We start from the raw sequence: 14,688 nt of genomic DNA, 5'->3' as shown, positions 1-14,688 counted from the left end.
GAGGGCAGGCTGGGCTCCACAGCCCAGTAGGTAGTAGTGGAACTTGCCTAGCTCCTAGTATCTTTACCCAGCAGATCTGCCACCTGCAGCAGACTGAAACAGCTAGCTGAGTCCCAAGCTTTCTGTGCTTAGATTGCAAAATTGCCCCAGGTCACAAGACTCCCTGCCCCAGAAAGGCCACACCTTTCTCCTCTGGTCCTATGAAGGGTGTGGCACCCAACTCTGGTGACTCAGTAGGAACCCACACCATAGTCTCCTCTCAATTCTGGCCAGGGAGGCTCCTCCTCTGCTCAACATTATATCACAAATATCTTCCCCAGACCCCTGAATGGCATGCTTAAGTCCTAGGGAGATGGGACTGTGCTGGCTGGCAGACTGGTCTTTAGACCTCTGGGTTCAGGTGCCTGCTGTAATAGGGAGGGGCGGGCTGGTCCCCAGGCTACCTGTGAAAAACACAGGCAGGATCAGCAGCAGTTGCACAGTGGACCTGATAGGGTGGCCTCACTGTGGTTGGATCAAGGTTTGCTCACATTTCAGTCTCAGCAGTGGTGGTATTTGCCCTTGGGGCATGTGAAAGCTCCTGGCTTCCGCTCTCCCTCCCTGGTCCAGCAGCTTGTGGCAGCAGTGGTATCCCCAGGACAGGATGCAAAGCTTTGTGAGTTGGGCTTCCAGATGGGGACAATACTGCAGGTGCTCAGGACTCAGAAGCCTGTGGCACTCCACCTGAGTTAGAGTGATCCTTCTGCACAACCTCCATGCGGCTCCCGATGCCACTCTGAAGGCCTGCGAGGGTCCGGGGGCTCTCCCATAGGTGGGATTATAAAAGTATGTGGCAGGAATGTGGAATCCTGGGTGTTTCTCATTTCCCCTTTTCCTGGGTCCAGGAGCTGCTCCCAGAGCTCATCAATCTTGGCCAAGTTGTCAGTCTCACTTTCCTCTCTTTTACCATCAGTGCCTCTCATTGCTTCTCTGTTGAGTATCAGTGTTTTCTCTTAGTCTATTTGAAGTGTGGACATCTACTAGATATTTTGGTTCCTAGCCATGCATGAGGAACATACTAGCTGCATCTAGTTAGCCACCTTGGACACCCTCCTTGGCTAACTCTTTGATTGCAGCTTGTGAGATTTTACACTTAGGAACCAGCTAAGCAACAATCAGACTCCACAATCACAAAAACTGTGTATTAATAAATGAATGTTGTTTTAAGTTGCTAAATTTGTGACAATTTTCTACATAGCAATTAATAAAAAAGTATCTCAAAAAGTAATTACCCAGAAAAAGTCAATCGTAATCAGAAAAATTGTCCTACATTTCATGGTAACTCATTTACAATTTACCATGAAGTAGAATTGTTTCCACATGGGTAGAATGACCACTTTTAATATCACTAAAGATTTAAAGCATCAACAATATAGGTGAAAACTGTTCTTCTGATGGGGTCAAAGAGAAAATATACCTTGCCTTTCTCACATTGATTTTTTATAGGATATTGTACAAACTGATTTTTGAACCATTCACCATGGCAGTGGTGAGGACACAGACTTTCATTTGCCTTCTGTCTGCAAAAGATCACTTCCAGGAACTCATCTAGAATTGGAGTGGTTGTCAGTTTGGTTAATCTATCCTATCCACAACCCATTTCTGGGAAGACATTATCTAACCGAGAACAGATTTCCAAGTTCTTTCTGGATAAAATCTAAAAGTTTGTAGTTAATAATTGCCATCTGGTATGGCAGTGAAATGTCTGATGTATACAGACACACTGTCTTCTCAAACAGCATTTAATCTAGGCTTATGGGAAATGCTTTATATTTACCTGTAAAATACAATCATGTGTCATTTAACTATGGAAGTATGTTCTAACAAATGCTTCATTAGGTGATTTAATCATTGTGCAAATGCCATCCAGCGTAGTTACACAAACCTACGTGGAATAGCCTACTACACACGTAGGCAACTGTTGCTCCCAGGCTATAAACATGTACAGCATGTTACTGTACTGAATATTGTCCACAATAGTATTTGCATATCTAAATATATCTAAACATAGAAAAAGTATAGTAAAAATAGGGCATTATAATCTCATGGGGCCACCATAACATATGCAGTCCATCTTTGACCAAAATGTCATTGAGTGGCACACAATTGTAATTCTATTTAATTTTCAATGGAAAGTGTTCCAAACTCTGTTAATTATTTTATCAATTTCCTCAAAAAATGGATCAAATACCATTAGAAATTGTAATGATTTGTCATAAATTACCTTGCCTTCCTAACCCAAACCTTCTCAGTTTTCTATACTGCAGAGTATTGTTTTAAAAATGGACTCTGCTTTGTATGCTCTATTCACAATAGCTATTCCAGGTGCATATGAAGATAAAGGTGACTAATTAGGTTGCTGCTTATTCTCAAGGAAGTAATTAGGCATCATTAGGGTATTATTTTTTAAATTAGGATTTGCTTTCGTGTGGAATTTATATAGTGCTCTGTCTTTGTAGGAACATTCTTGAAACTCATTCATTTGTTCAAAAAGAAAAATTAAATGTCATTATTAAGATCTACCTTTCTGAAAACATAGCCAACAGCAATTTGGTCTAAAATTTGTCAGCTTTGCACAAAAGGCAATTTGAACATTAACAATCAGTCTTTCAAGGTGATTGCTATCTGCATACAGAGATGTGAATTTAAAAAGCCATGAAATCATCACCCCCATAATCAGTATCAACAACAAATTCCTATCATTTTCAAGTTGCTGGAGATATAAAAGGCTCTAAGGTGTGCACCCTGACCTGAAGGAGTGTATTTAAGGTTTTCTTTTTCAGATGGTTTCAAACAACATTTAAAGACTTTGTTTTATGAAGAACATCTTACCACACTGCCCCTGTGCTTCTTTATAAATATAGAACAATCTTTATGAGGAGTTTAAATATGTGGTCATTTATAAAATATGATATGAGGGGCATTGGGTAGATCCTTAAATTCTGTTCTAAAATGTCACCTCTCTCTTACCAAAGTGGCCAACACTTCAACATTGAGTCCTGAAAGCTCTCAATCTTTTGGAGTCCTGGTAAATTTATTCATATCTGAGACAATTTCTTAAAAATACTATCAACTTGTCCCGTTAAATGTTTTATCATGAGTAAAACATTATTTTTAAAATACTAATCTCTTCATCTGTATACTGGGGATATTGTGTTGACTAATTCTTAGATTTGTTGTGAGGACTAAATTAGTTAATCCATATATGGCACTCAAAACAGTGCTTGGCAAATAATAACTTAATAAATGTAAGCTATTACTATTTTAGCATTATTATTGCTATTGTTATCACTAGCTGCTATGATTTGAATGTTTTGCCTCCAAAATTCAGGTGTTGAAAATTCATGGCCAGAGGGATGGTAATAAGAGGCAGGGCATTTAACAGACAATAAGGTCTTGAGGACTCCTCCTCTTATGAATGGGATTAAGACCCCTATTAAGAGGCTTCACACAACCTTCAGCTCTCTTGCCCTTCTATCTTTTGCCATGTGAAGGCAAAGTGTTTCTCCCCTCACCACGCAACTAAACCTGCTGGTGCCTTGATCTTGGAATTCTCAGCCTCCTGAACTATGAGAAATCAATGTCTGTGTTTTATAAATTACCCAGTCTGTGATATTTTGTTATAGCAGTGCAAAACACAAAATTGATTAAGACCCTAACCTAATATATTCCAAGTATTTATATAGACTAAAGATATAAGATTAGTGTGTACATCACCCATAATTTAAACATGTTCACAATGGTTTAAAATTCAAACAAGTTAATTATTTCATGTGCATTCATTCATCAGTTCCCTTCTTGACCTTAATTCCGGGTAATAACATTACTTCTCTTTCATTGAGAAATAAGAATAATTATCAGAAGGGAACATCCATAAAAACTGGCTACCATATTTACTAGCCTACGAGTATCTGCAGACCCATATTGCTTTTTTACTCTTTTACCTTTGCTAATATTTAACAGTTTTGATCTAATTGCTATCCTCATTGTGGTGCAAGATTCCAAACCCTCTTGCTTATTCAAGGACATAGTTTCATCAATCCCCTCCTAGTCACTATTTCTTTCACATCATTAACTTTTCTATCTCAAAAATTATTATGATCAGCATGAAGGTGCCATCTTTGTATATTTCTCCCTTCTTGAAAAGAATACTTGACCTGACTTCTCATACCAATTACCACTCCATTTCTTTGTTCCTACTTTGTGCCAAAATCACACCTCAGAATAGTTGTTCACACTCACTACCTCCGGGTCCTCTTCTCCAATTCAATCTTATGACCACTCCAATCAAGCCTTAGAACCCAACAGTCCATCAAAATTTCTATTCTAGGTGCTTTCTAAATTCAAGTTTCAATTCAAAATGAAAACCTTACTTTACCTACCAGCAGCATTTGAAAATGTTAGTCATCTCCTCCTCTCTGATACACTTACTACCTTTGTCTTTCAGGATGCAATTCTCTCTTGGTTTTCTTCTTATCTCATCAGTCATTCTATCTCAGCACTCATTTTCTTGGTGATTTAATTTGTTTATATAGGATTCAATAAAACTGTCTCATAATTAATTGAAGTTTATATACACATATGCTAATTTGACAGCTCTGCTTAGATGTCTAATGCACATGTTATATATTCTAAACTGATCTTTCCTCATGAAACTTGCTTCAACAATAGCCATGTCCATCTCATTTGCAGGCAACTCTAAAGTCCCATTATTCATCTTAAATTTAGTGCTTATTCTATAGGAAAGGGAAATAAGGCACTGTCAATGGCTTTTTACAAAGGGAAATAATACAACAAATCTCTATTTTAGAAATACAGTTTTCCGGGAATTAGGATGGATAGGAGTTGGAAGAAACTTTATAAAGGTAAACCAGTGGAAGGCCCCTGCCATAGTCCAAGAGAAATAGGACATAAAGATCTAAACCAGAACAGAGGAGATGACATGGAGGCTGCAGAGTGGGTGCAGATTCCAGAGTTATTTTGGATTTTGTGACTCACTGGATGAGAGGAAATTAAGAAAATAAAGAGAAAAGCTATTTTGATATAAATTTCTGTTATTAACTTGACTAGAAAATATAACAGGAGCAGTAAATTTTAGAAAGGGGAATATACTTTCCAATTACAGTGTGGGAATGCTAAGGTTGGGAGATCTTCAAGACAGTCAAAAAATTTACATACTTAGATTTCAATTCTGTCTTTGACACTTAGCTGGAACTGAGAGTTGTAATCTGTGAAATGAGAAATTAAAAAACTCCTATGAACATAGTTGTGAGAATTAAATTAATATGATCTATACTCTGGAGACCCACTCTTTATTGGTTGTATAACTTGGAACTAGTAATTTAACATCACTCTGTCTCAGTTTTCTTATCTGTAAAATGGGATAATAGTAGCAGCTACTGTGGCAAAAGTACTCTCTAGCATTTTTTTTTTTTTTTGCTGAAAAGTCATATATTAAGTATACCAAATACAAATACATGTATGTACAACTATCTCAGTATATGAGTTTGATGATACATGTGCTATTTATTACTTGTTGAATGAAAATTTGAAATAAACTTAGAGAATTGTATAATGTCAACAAGAAAAAAAGTTGAAAATTAAAAATAAAGGTCTATCTGAAAAGGTTGCATCAAATTATAAGCTTTAACTCTATGCAGAAAATCTTATCAAAATAACTAAAGGTAATCAAAAAGCATACATATTGGTAATTAACTTTTACCTAAAGACTTGTTCAAAGGATTACATTATACCTCTATGGTCATTTAAGATATCTCAGTATTTTTGTACTTCTATATGTTTGTAACTTGAACATAAAACATTTGGAAATATAAGTCCTGAGATCATAAAAGCTATGTAACCTGAGAAAAATTACTTCAGCTCTTTCATTTTGTCTTTAATATTTGAAAAGTGGTGAAAAATAACAAATCTTTTAGTCATATCTTACAATGTATTATGAAAATGTAAGTGAAAATGCTTTATATTCTACCATTTGATGTACATATTACTTACTATTCTTATTATCATTATATATGTGACTATTACTTAAGATTTTTTATATTACTCTTATCATTACCATGCCTATGAATAGGACATAAATTAAGCTTCTATGAAGTCTTTTTTATTATCTGTGCAATTGAAGAGTTTACTTTTGCACATTAAGAATTTATTTTGTGAAATTAATCTTGTTTTGCTTTGTAGGTGCACATATATACATTTTGCTACCAAAAGAATGTCTAGCTTTTGCATGAGAAGTTAATTTGTTTGCCCCATAGTTTCTCTGCCTCCTACAGCTATAATTCAATGATAGATATTGTTATTTTATAGAATATATAATATTTCTTAAAATTTCTTCTGAATCCATTGGTCAGATGATTCCAAGTGAGTTTTGTCATCCTCTACTCACATTGCAATCATTTTACCAATATTATGTTTTATCAGGTTTCAAATCTGAAATGATTAGAATGACTGTGTCTTGCCTTTAATGTTTAATGCAGTTTATTAGTAGAAAAGGCCACAGATTTTGAGCTGTAAGCTCAAGGGGCAGTATTAACTCAGTCCTTATATGTTATATGATCATAGGCCAATAAAAGACAACAAACAACAAAACAAAGTCTCCTGAGCTTCAGCTCATTATGTGTAAAGTGACAAATGTATCACATAATTTTTTTAAACCTTGTCAGGTTCTACCCCAATTTCAGTTTTTTCATAATCTCACATCTACCACTATCAATGATCATACCCAGTGTGTATTTTCATTTCTCAGGATCTAGAACTTACACATTGCATTTTTATACTTGTCTTCACTATCTACTTCTTAAAAATCTTCTCTTATAGTAGCATCATATATATGTTGGTTCTTTTTGCATCATTTTATTGACCATATCTCTTAAAAATTGTATCTTCTTTCCTGGACCTATAGCCACAGCCATAGCCCACATTATATCACAAATAGGTAATTGCAATGGTCTAAATGATCTTTTGGTACTTCATCTCTGCTCTTTGCAGTAGAAGAGTTGTCTGATATATTATTCTAAAAAAAATGAAGATAATTCTTGTGTTTTCTTGTTTAACTGCTTTTGTTGTTTTAAATAGGGAGTTCATTATTTTCATTTGAAAGTAAACCATTAGCCATTTGTTCAGAAGGTCATATGTTTGAGTTCTGTTGTTCCTCCGTAATTATAAAAATAAAATTTTCAATGTTAAGGAGGTAATAACATACATTTAAAATGCATAATGAATAATTTTCACACTACTCTAGGACTCAGATTGCCTGTGAAGCTTTTATCATAATCAAGGATGTGTGCAGAACAGGAGGAAGAAGGGAAAGGAAAGGAAGTGGGAGGTGTAAGGGAAGGAAGGACAAAAGAAAGAAGGAAGAAAAATAGGAAAAAAGTATGCTATTGGCTTGAGCCCAAGCTCATGCCTTATTGTCTCTTCATTACAGTGGATGAAAAAATCCTGACTCATTCCTTCCATGAGGTTAACAGCATGCTGAGAAATTGAGTTAAATAACATTTATTGAATAACATGAGGCATCAAAAATTGACAATACTTATGTATTGAAATCATACATCAGATTTTCAAATCATATAATAAAGAACAAAGAGCTGGGCTAACAGCCATATTAAATATATTAAAATAAGAAGAGAACTAAATACATGTGAGAAAAAGTAAACAATATTCACTTGATGACACAGTCTGCATCAATATGTGTTAATTAGTAAAACATTTTGAAAGCAAGATGGTCACTATTATGCTAAAAATGCAATATCCTTTGATATCCTGAAAATGGCATAGTGTGCTACTTGGATAAGGTCTATTCTGAAAAAAAAAAAAATTAAATCAGATTTGCCGAGTTTTCAGAAGCAAGAGTTTTCCTTGAAGGGTAAGTGAAAACAGCTTTCTAACTTAAGATCTTAGATACCATTAGTCCCAATAAAGTTGGTGATTTCTTCTGGGAGGGTTTAATCAGTTTGTTGTGACATGGTACCAGCAACTCAATTCTATAAAACAATTGTGATTGATTACTGCTGTTCCATGAATTGGCCAGAAGGGAGCTTGAGAAAATCACTTCCACAGCCTGCTTTGCAAAGTGCAACTTCTGAAAATGATGGTCTTCTGGATTTCAACTGTTTTTTTTCTCATAGCCATTCATATCTTTCATTTGCTATTTTATTTTGTAAAGAGAAAATAATAATGATGGTTACAATGTATGGTAGAAGTTACAGCAATTAACTACCTGTCAAGACATGCGGTGAGGTTAAGTTTTTTTCTCAAACCTGAGCTAGTTATGTATTGACATCTCCTGACCGGAACACAACAGGCACACTTAGAAGGCCACTTCCAGGTCTATTAATGTGCTGTGGCCTGCCAGAGGTTTTCCAACCCCAAACAATCAGTGTCTAAACTGAGACTAGGACTGGCTATTTATAAATGAGACAAAGCTATTCTGATTACAACATGCTTCTATCAATTTTATTATTGGTTTCATTACCATTATCACTTTTATTTATAGCACATATGATATCTTCCTTCTGCTGCATCCTACATCATTACATATAGGTGTATACATTTCCAGGAACTTTTTTAAAACAACGTAGCCCACCAGTGTGGTTATTCATTTTATTATTACTTAGGGAAATAACATCACTTTATTACCTCTTAGATAAGGCTGAATCAGCCATGGCACTTACAGCTCTTGTTTAGACTGACACACTTTTATCCACATATCCACTGGGATTGAAGAGTTATGTGGGATCATTTTGAATAGGGAGGCTATAGAAGAAATCTTGAAAGAACTGCCTTGCTACAAAAGTAGCTTTTGTTATCCTTTCCATATACTGTATTCTTTAAAAAAGTCACGTATTATGTATATTGTGTTTGTCCAGTTATGAACATTCAAAGTCCTCAGTGTAATCTTCATCATCTTCTTTTCTATAAAATTAGACAATGCGGCATAATTCAATCATTACCCACAAAATAGCAAATCACAGAAATTTAAGGAAACAAAAGTTCTCTATGTTAAGGTATTATATTATATGATTCATTTTGAAAATGTAACTTCCAAATATTTGACTAAGTTGGCCTTAGATTCAAATAAGCTGGGCAGGTGCCCGTGTGCTTTAAGTTAGTGTACCTAGAATACGTGTTTTTGCCCCCCAAAATCTTTTTCCACTACTTGCCTTGCTTGGACTCTCCCATTAAATGGTAAAATTTCCAGAAACAGTATACAGATTTCAAACCCATATAAGTCATTGCCACTTTCTATTAGTTTACTAGATTAGTTTCATTATCTTTAAGATCCCTGGTGATTTTACAGAGGAGTTGGAGATAAGGCAAGAGGTAAATTAAGAAAAAGTATGGAGCCCAGGTTGAGAGCCAGTGGGAAGAGCCTGCAGAACTAGTAAAGGACTAAGAGAAAGAAGGGTAGGCCTAAGCACAAATTTGGAAGGTGAATTCTAGACACACTTTGCTTTTAAAACTCTCATGAGCTATATTTTACGGATTTACTATTTTTTCTTGAGAAAGAGGAATCAACTAAAGAAATGTGATGATGACTTGATCATTTATGCTTTGTAGTATTTTTTTCTCATAGAATCCACTGAAGTTAATATGTGAAAAAAATAGTACGATCTAAAGTATAATAATTAAGCTGTGACAGCTATTCTATTATGAAGTACATTTGACAATTAATGTCATGGCTTAATTATAGACTATTTAAGTAATACTGTTTTGAACTTAAGCAAAATCATTTATTGTTATACTTCAGAGCACTTAAATAGGGTATTTTTTTTCTGGATTGTTTAAACAGCAAATTATTTTAAAAAATCTTTAACTTTGTTGACTGTAAATGTTTACTTGTTTGTTTTCCAATGCATTTGATAAATACTAAACTCATAACAAATAATATTATGTTAAAAATTTGGATTACTAGGTAATTAATTTATATTGTGAAACTTAAAGAAAATCCCAATATACCTTTTCCTAAAACATATGTCTATTGCAACATCGATGCAGTTTATAAGTGTTTCAAAACCAAAAATTCTCAAGAGAAATAAATAGTATGTTTGCACTGGGTTTTATTTGGGAGACAAACCTAGAATTGCCTCCCAAATAACTTCATACCAGAATGCAATATTTGCTACAGAACTTTAACCATGTATAAAAGTAAAACATGGATTTTAGTTAGCTCTAAGTCCTTGTAAGGTCCCAAATTCTAAGAATTTATTGAGCAATAGCTTCAAGTTAAGCAGAATATTAATCAAGCATTCATTTTAATTGAAATAATTATTTATCTATGTTTGATTTGCTTATTTTCAGTGGAACTTAATATTCGAATTCCAGAGCCTGAATTAATGTGCAAAGTTGGTTTCTATACTCCTTCAGAAACAGTTACAAAATGTATGACAAGTCATTTATGATATAAGCTAATGTGTCTATGGCATGTCTCAGAACATTTAATTACATTTCATTAATTCAGAATCACCACACATTTAAATTTGCCTAAATGTGAAAAGGCTGAAACTTTAGGTGGTTTTATGCATCATTAAATCCAACATGAAATTATATAGCTATATCTTACTGTTTTTTTAAATTTTTTTGTAGTAATATACATATAAGAAGCTAAGACACTTAAGGAAATAGTATGGCTAGATCATGTGTTAAAGGCAAACCACATCTGTAACAAAGAAAATACAAGCCTAAAGCATGACTACTGTTATATATTCAGATCATTTTTAATGATCCATAATTAGGCACAATGATCTTTAAATTATCCTATTTAAAAGATGTTATCTTTGGTTAAGTTTGATGTAATAATTATAAATTCACAAAGTAAAAAAAATCCTCAATTACTTTGGAATCTGTCCATCTAACTTTCAAACTGGGCGTAATATTTGACCCTTATTCCTTACTCTTGCCTGGGACTCAGATATGATGGCATGAGCTCCAGAAGGATCTTGGACAATGTGATGATCTAGGATGAAGATGCTTGCTGAGAGTGTTAGAATAGGGAGTATACACCACTGATGGTTATGAAGCCATCAGACAAGCCCTCAATTGGCTTCCTTCAGACTTCTTTATTTGTAGGGGAATTAAGTTCCTATATTGTTGAAGCCATAATATTTTTTTCTATCTATAGCTAAACTTACTTTTACATAATTCAGACATTTAACATTGTTTGGCCCTGATTTGTACCTATTATTTCTAGTTCACAGTTACAACAATGTATTACAAAGCTTTATTTCAATTATCATATGTTATTCATATTGATTGTGCAGGCAGCAACATTTGCAAGAGTTTCCCTACTTCCAGCAATCAAGCCAATGACTCTCTTTACTTACATTACCTATTTACTAGGAAATGGAAGAGAAATGATACCAAGACCCAGAACAGGGCCAGGAGTGGGAATGGAGAATACAGGAACATGGAGGTGGATGGTGATTATTTTGAGGGTCAGCAATAATTCTGAAGAAAAATACATTTGGTGGAACTCCTAGGGTGAGAAAAGATATGTCATCTCTCAAGCATAACACTACCTTGTGGGTTCCTATGTTGATACCACCTAAAGTTTGGTTGCTGAACCAAGGATGACAGTGAGATGGCAATGAAAGAAAAGACATTCCCAAAGCCTTCAAAACTCAAATTGGCATCTGTGATAGTAGTCCTACTGTATCAAATACATTTGGGTTAAAACTACCATATCTTCTTTATTTTAATTTATAAAGGTTTGGAAATTTACTTCTTTGCTTCTTGAAAGCAGATAAAGTGGAAAATTAATTCTCATGATTTACAATGAGGGAAGAAGGTAGTGCACTGAGACTAGTGCCCAGACAGTGGTAAGAAGTAAAGGAATGCATTTTTTTATGAATATCCTTCTGTGGTTTCTAAATAAACATATCATATGTTTACTTTATTGACCACTAGAACATATTTTAACATGAATGATGATTTTTTTCTAAGTTGGTTATCTTGAGAGAAAGTCTCTACCTTGTATTTTGTAGGTTAAAATCTTGTCAAGGATATTCTTCTACAAGGAATCATTTTTATAGGCATAAGCTTAAACATAAAGGATGGATAGGGGATTTGGGTGGTTAGGAACAATTTTGGCTTTCCGTGAGATTTTAAAAATGTATTCATTTATTCTTTCATGTGCTATATATAGTTTTAAGAAATTATTTCAACAACATAGCTGGAAAATGGCACATACACTGAGAAAATCTCTTCCTCAAGGTGTTTCATGGTGTGTTAGAGAAGTTATATACGGAGGCACAATTTGTCTAATTGTAATACATTTTACACAGCAGAAATATTATGCAAATCAAAAATCAGAAGAGGTTTTAATTGCACTACTCATTTACATGACTGTGCTCATATAGCCTGCTCTTTGGCCTAAGTGTATATATATATATATATATATATGTATATGTATATATAATTTCTGCATTGTGGTACAAAGAGTTAGAAATAAACTACCCAGGTAAAGTCAGAAAGCCTTTATCAAAATATGGTATTGGACTTTGAGTTTGCTGGAAGAATAAGTAGATGGGACAGAACAAGTAGGCTTGGGGAGTGTTAAATATTTAAGAGAAAGGAAAATTGGTAAACACGGTACCATAGAGAAAGGAGAATAGAATGAGATTAAAAATTAAAGAATTTGGCTTAAATGAAAAGCAAAATAAAAGGAAGAGAGAGACTGGGAGCATCACTGTGTCTGAGATTGAAGGAAGAAGAACAGAACTATTTATAGAGATGATTAGGTGATCTGTGTGTAGCACACATGAATTACAGACCCTGATCTCTTAATTTCCCTTTGTAAAGGAATAAGTGAAATAATATGCTGAGGGTGAGGATGTTTTAGGTAGATGTATAGCTTGGTATCACTTTCTATGCTTCATCACATGCTAATGGTAATGAAAGGAGATGAAAAAGACACAAATAGTGTCCTGAGCCCTATAGATGTCTCAGTTGAGATTGGAATTCAATGTACATTTATTGAAACTCCACTGCTCAGATGGTTCTCCTATTTCACTGTCAAACTGCTTTGCTGGAAAGGAGACATATAATTGTAGAATTTACTCAAAATCTGGAACTTCAGAAAGAGTTAATGTGGAATTTGACATATTGAGGGATTTAAGGGAAAAAAAAAAATGAGAAACTCAAGTAAACGACCATAGTGGGAAGATACAGAAATAATTTTTAAAAATCGAGTGTAGGTATGGGGTGGAGTAAGCTACTTTATTATCCAAGAAAAAAAATGGAAATGGGTGTTACATGATTTAAGAACTTGATAAGGTAGCAGATTAGTATTGTCGGGAGGGAAAGAATGAGACAAATTGGAAGATAAGAAGCTGTGGTCAAAATTCATCTGTAGATGTTTGTAGAGAATATAATATCTGAGAAATTAACAAATTAGAATGAACATAAAAATCATTGAAGCTTAGATTTTCAAGGGACTAAAAGATTGAGGTATGTTGGGCTTATATTTAGATAACTTCAGATTCATTCAACACATTTTTTGTTAAAAGTTATGTGTAGTAGAAACTATTTTGAGAACTAGGATACAATATTGAGAAAAATAGAGCATAGAACTTTGTGAGGCATAGACCCTAGTGATGTAATCAGCCATGAAACAAATAAAATGTTAATGTATTATCAGTTAGTAAATATATCAAGGTAAAGATAATAGAGTGGCAAGAAGAGTTTCCTCAATATCTGGGAAAAGCTTATCTACTAAGATAACATTTAGGCAGAGACCTGAATTAAGTTAAAAATGATCAAATGACTATTTGCAGCAAGAACATCATGATAGAGGCTATAGTAAGTACAAAACCCAGGTACAGGGATGCTTTATATGTTAGAACAGACTATGGCCTGGCAAAGCTAGAACACAAAGAGCTGGTCCAGCATTGAGGATTGGTAAGAATGAGGACTTAGACTCAGCTCAAGATACACAATTTTTTTTGACTTCCACACAAACCACACTAGTGCAAAGGAGTTACATGATCTCAGTGATTGATATATGATGGCACAATTGGACACATTCCCCTGGTACTATACTCATACTTCTCTGTTCCATGCCCAAATTCTAGGGTGTCAGTGATCTATGCAGGTAGAGAAATCTACCAGGTCAGAAGGGCCCATGACATTGGCTTCACTGCTTTTTATACAAACTTAGACTGGGTGAGTAGAAGGGAGATCACTGGGATAGGATACAACAGTTCAAGTCGTCTAGCCCTAAAGTGGACAATCTAGAATCTCTTTTTTTTGCTATACCACATTTATTTAACATAGTTAATTTTCCATTTTATTTTAGGTTTAATCATTGGGCCCACTTACAATTTGAGTTCAGCAGACATAGTTATTGAAAAGTAGTTTAGAGAGGTAAAATGGTTTGATCATATTAAAACTTGGACAACACAGTAAGAGTTTTATTATAAATATTAAGGAAAACCATTGGCATGTTGGAAAGGAGAAGTGAGAGTATCATTTGTGATATTAATATAAATAGATGGAATAGGGAAGAGAAAGCAAGCTACAAGAAAAGTGATTAGGAGGGTATTACAAAGCCAATGTAGGAGAGAATATAGGCTTGGGTTATTGCAGTAGAGTGAATGAGTTGGGATAAGATTTGCATAGCATTTTAAA

The sequence above is a fragment of the Eulemur rufifrons genome, chromosome 4 (genome assembly GCF_041146395.1).
Source record: "Eulemur rufifrons isolate Redbay chromosome 4, OSU_ERuf_1, whole genome shotgun sequence".
NCBI lineage: Eukaryota > Metazoa > Chordata > Mammalia > Primates > Lemuridae > Eulemur > Eulemur rufifrons.
Note: the sequence above shows the minus strand (reverse complement) of the source record.